Source organism: Sceloporus occidentalis, unplaced genomic scaffold, assembly GCF_023333645.1.
Source record: "Sceloporus occidentalis isolate IW3139 unplaced genomic scaffold, rSceOcc1.0.p SCAF_45, whole genome shotgun sequence".
NCBI lineage: Eukaryota > Metazoa > Chordata > Lepidosauria > Squamata > Phrynosomatidae > Sceloporus > Sceloporus occidentalis.
In genome coordinates this window covers 326696-332607 of record NW_028317025.1, presented here as the reverse complement: position 1 = coordinate 332607, position 5912 = coordinate 326696, and positions in this window count along the sequence as shown.

The following is a 5912-nucleotide window of genomic DNA, read 5'->3' as shown; positions in this document are numbered from 1 at the left end:
GCTAAAGTTATTTAAATTATTAACTCAAGATTAACTATTTAATAACTAGCAGTATTTTATTTTTAATTTGAATTTACACGGGCCTAAGAGCTTAGCCTACTACTATGCTAGCCTAAAGCTATATTTCCTTACTATAAGTCTACCTCTAGGCAGACGCTCTCAAACCCACTAAGCTAAAAATAGGTTAAATCAGATTCAGTATATGATTTATTAATTAATATTAAGTTATATAATATTAATAGATTAGAAATAATTTACTTATATATTATGTATTATAGATAGAAGAATATAGATTATGAATTAGAATTTAGAATTAGAATTACTTATATTATAGATTATGAATTAGAATTTATATTGTTATATATTATTTATAATATATTATAGATTAAGATTAAAGAAGATTAGAATTATTTTAGTACTACAGCTAGTAGCTTGAAGCTTTGTTTAGTACAGCTCGTCACAGTCAATTTTTCTTGAAAAGAATTAGAAATAAAATAAAATGTCACAGCAAAACAGTTAGCTTCACTGCTTGCTGAACAAAAACACACAGCACTTATGCGGCTGCACTCACTAGCCCAACAAGTTCACTTCACTGATGGACTGAGGTGAGCAAAACACTAAGGGTACTTTTAATAAAATTGAAATAAAATGTAAAATAAATGAGAAAATCTTTGCAAAACAGTTAACGTCACTGCTTGCTGATCAAAAAAAAACACAGCACTTATGCGGCTGCACTCACTAGCCCAACAAGTTCACTTCACTGATGGACTGAGGTGAGCAAAACAAATGAAATAAAATGAAAGATTATTAATTAAGAAAAATTGACCTGGTCTATTGCTGTTGCTAAAACAAAGCACAAACTATAGAGCTGCAGCACCAGTACTAATAAGATTAGCTGAACTATACGCTAGTAGTAATTAATTAATATTATTACTTTTATTTATAGCTAATTTAATTAACTATTAAGATAAGAAAGAATTATAGAATTATTGATATTACTGATTTTAGATTAGACACTAGTAGATGTCTTGAATGTCTACAGTACACTCTACACTAGTATACTATTACTAACTATAACTGACAAATATATATATAATTTTATAATGAATTCAATTATTAATTATATTAATTAATATTACTGATTTTAAATGAGACACTAGTAGATGAATGTCTACAGTACACTCTACACTAGTATACTATAGTATATATATATATGACTGACAAATATATATATATATATAATATTATAATGAACTATTAAATTATAGACTCTATTAAATTATTATTTATAAATTCTATTTAATTTATTTAAGCAGGACAGGCAGTAGGCACTAGTGCCAGCCCAGGGCAAGGGCACCCCAGTCCCACTGAGACACTGGGTGCACTGTCAACTCAACAGCACTTACACTACAGTTGATGACAAATTAAATAAAAAAAAAAATTAAATTAATCAAATTATTATTATTAATTATGTTAAGTAGCACTGAAGTGAGGATGAAGTACACTGTGAGAAATGGCAGGCTAAGGCTTACCAGTCTCACACAGAACAGAACAATCTCTCTGTAACGCTCGGATGCAGCACAGCAGTGTTGCCAAAGCAGTCACAGCGAAAAATGAATGGATCTCTCAGGCAAGCTCTGGTCTTATAAAGGCGCCTTCAGAATTCAAAAAACAGCAGCACAGGCATTGGACGAGACCCTTAGCATGATGTCACAAGAGTGAGCTGATTGGACAGACGAGATCAGCTCACTCCTGTTTGAAATTTTGGCGGCTGCGCGGCAAAAACGAAGACGATCTTCGATTCTTCGTGGTTGTGAGTCTTCGTCTTCACCTACGTTTTGCTGGCACTGTATTCTCCTCGGCGTGTTTTCGGAACGAACAAAAACACGGCCTCTTCGTGCTCGTTTTCATGTTGGTAAGGCACTAGGGCCAGATGGGTTTACCATGCACTATATTACAAACAATTCCAATCCATATTGATCCCACACCTTACAGTTTTATTTAATACATTTTGGAAGGACGGTATAATGCCAGAGGAATGCTTCAATAGCACTATAATATCATTGTATCTTTTTTAAGACTGGTTTGATATACCAGAATTTGATATTAATGTCAATAAGTTACAATTGAATAAATTAGAAAAAATATGTATATACAACCCATATCAAAGGCATACTTTGCATATGCTTAGCTAAGTTTAGATAAGTTAGATTACATGTTATCATGGAAAAGGGAACTTAATGAATGTCTTGAGTTGGAGGAGCGGTTCTCAATAGGATTGGCGCTAAAAGGCATCCCGCAGTGCTCCAATCATTGGGATACTCATTACAAAATAATTCACCGTTGGTACCTTACTCCTGCCCGACTCAAGAAAATGAACCTATCCATAACTGATAAATGTTGGAGAGGATGTGAAGGTGGCAATGCGTGAGAATACAGAAATTTTGGAGGGGCATTTACAAACTCCTTGTAGATGTTAATCCTGGTGTGGGTCCATTTTCCTCTCAGCTTCTTATCTTGAAGTTGTTGCCTAGTGGCTTACCCAAAACAGATAGAATATTAGTGGGCCACATACTAATAGCCTCAGCGGCAGTTTTGGCACGCTATTGGAAGTCTGAAGTTGTACCTACTATTAGGGAAGTAATTTCCCTGGTAGTGGAGAACAAGGCATATGAAATGACGCTGAGGCAACCTTCACCTCATGTGGCAAAATTGGGTTTACTTTGGGATATGTGGGAAGATAAAGTATTAAGGAAACTTTAGTATGCTCATATTGATAATCTACTTTTTCTTCTTGTGGTTTACAGTACTTAGATATCAAACGGTTATACATGACCACAGACTTTCCTATAATTTACTTATTGAGTCATAAAGTTTTCAGATCTGTTTTCTTAAGGACAGACTGGAACTGTATATTATATTATTTTGCATTATATCAAATATATTTAAACGGTATGATCTGTAATACCTGTATATTGTTCTTTCAAATTGTATTAGTGTCTGAATGTATTCATGCTTATATTATTATATGCAAACTGTATTTTGTATGACTTTAGCTGTAACATTCTTATATTGTGGTGGATGAAATACTAAATCTCTTCCTCCATTCCCCTCTATCATGTTCTCCCCTTTTTTGAAATGTAAAAATACTTAATAAAAAATATTTGAGAAGAGTAGCAGCAGAACCAGCAGCAGTAGGGCATGTGACCTGGCACTGTCAGAAAAACACATTCATCCACTTGGTGCAGGACAGACTTTCCCAATAGTTGATACATTTATAGAACGTATCCCCTTTCGCTCTGGCTGCTGCTGGTTGTGGGTTTGCTGTTCGTGCCAATGCTACTCCCCCCCCCCCGACACAAGATGTCCTAACACCTTAACCCAGCTGCTCACTTCTTTACAAAACAACTTGCACCTTGCAATGTGTCCATCTCCCACATTCTGGCATTAGAGGCAGGTATGGAGGTAGCAGGGGTACTAGTGTTTTCTTTCCTTGATATTGTTAGTGATAGTTGTAATGGTTGTGGTGGTAGTGATGCCAGCGCATGTGGCAAAAACATGTGGCATTGCTGTGCTGCTGCTTCTGCAGAGTAGAAGTAGCAACACTTGTAACAGAGAAATTACTCACTTGACTCCTCTTCCTCTGGCTCCTAATATAAATCCACATCATCATCTTCATCAACAACATTTTCAATGACCATCATTTTCCATTGAGCCCAAGGAGGGGTAAGGTCCACACCTGCTCCAAGTGCCACGGATAGACCTTCCCTCTTTATTCTCATTTGGTCCAAAAGTAAATATGCTGATCTTAGTGCCTATCTTTGTCTGGGGAGCGCTGGCAGTTCTTTCAGTAGTAGTAGTAGTAGTAGTAGTAGTAGTAGCAGTGGTGATTGTGGTTGCACTGGTAGTGGTTTTATTATGTACTTCACCACAGAATAGCTTACAAGCAATCTTCGCACTGGATCCCACCAAGTCACCAGCACCAGGGGCGGATCCTGTAAGTGGCACCCCCCCACACCAAATGTAAAGACATCTACAAAATTATGTTAAGAATATTTATTGCACCAATTAGTAAACTGTATGTCAACTGCAAACAACAAGAAATCTGAAAAAATAAATTTAATAAATAAAATAAATTAATAGTGCTTTCTTTAATAACCCTCCAAAAAAACAGCGTCCACATTGCCCACATAGAACCTGACCAGCACCCAAATTACAGACACATAGGATGTGCCATCTTTGCCCCCAAACACCCCAGCATGAGTCAGCATTGTTCCCAAACAGCCGAGTGTACGCCATCTTTGTCCCATAAACACGCTACCTGTGCCATCTTTGTCCCATAAACACCCTGCCTGTGCCATTTTTGTCCCATAAACACCCTGATTATACCATCTTTGCCTTTTTGACAAATCAACTATACACCTATGATTAACACAAACACTTTTACAGTCACTCACTAATTCACTTTCATTCACACAATCATTTATTCTTTCACACAAATTATTTACACATATTTATTGATGCATTCTCACAAATTCATTAATTCTCTCACTCATTCACACAATTCATCCACACATTAATCCATTGATTTTCGCTCTCTCATTCTGACTCTTTATTTCAATATTCTTGCTACCCTCCTTTCTCCCTACCTACCCATTATCACCCCCTTCTGCCCTATCTACCCCTTCTCACTCCCTTCTCCCTATCTACCCCCTATCCCCCCGTCTCACTCCCTTCTCCCTATCTACCCCCTCCTAACTATCTACCCTCTGCCCCCTTTGAAGTTCACTTATCTTTCAGGAGTCCTGCGGTGGGGGTGCAAGGCCTCTGTCTCCCAGATGTGCCACTGTATGGAACAGTATAGAGTGATGGGAGTTATGATGTACTTTAGAGCATAATTATAATGAAAAAGACATTGGAAATGGTACAGCATAACACCCATCACTCTCACACATTTACCAATTCACACATATACTAATCCACACATATACCAATCCACACGTACCAATCCACAGATTCCACACATACCAATCCACAGATTCCACACATACCAATCCACAGATTCCACACATACCAATCCACACATACCACACATACCAATCCACACATACCAATCCACACATACCAATCCACAGATTCCACACATGCCAATCCACACATACCAATCAACAGATTCCACACATATACCAATCCACACATATACCAATCCACACATATACCAATCCACACATTCCACACATACCAATCCACACATATACCAATCCACACATATACGAATCCACAGATTCCACACATATACGAATCCACAGATTCCACACATATACCAATCCACACATATACCAATCCACACATATACCAATCCATAGATTCCACTCATAACAATCCACAGATTCCACACATAACAATCCACAGATTCCACACATAACAATCCACACATATACCAATCCACAGATTCCACACATACCAATCCACAGATTCCACACATACCAATCCACTCTCACTGTCACTCAGTCTTACTGAATGATTTCCTACCTTCTTTTCTACCTCTTTTCTTCTTACAGCAGTCTTTTCTTCTTACAGCAGTCTTCCACTTCGCTCCTCTTCTTCCGGGTCAGAGGGCACTGTGGGCGCGGCTTCAGTGCCGCCGGGATCTGACAACAAACCCCGGCGCACAGCAGCAGTTGCCGCGCGGATCGCAAGGAAGCAGTATCGGAGGTCTTTAACAGACCTCTGGCTCCCTTGAGTGATTTTAAGCCGGTTCAAGGGAACCGGCTTAAAATCACTCAAGGGAGCCGGAGATCTGTTAAAGACCTCCGATACCGCTCTCTTGCGAGCCTGCTCCTCCAGCGGCGGACATTACTGTCCATCTCTGGAGGGGTGCCGGGTGCCGGCAAGTTGGCAACCCCTGATGA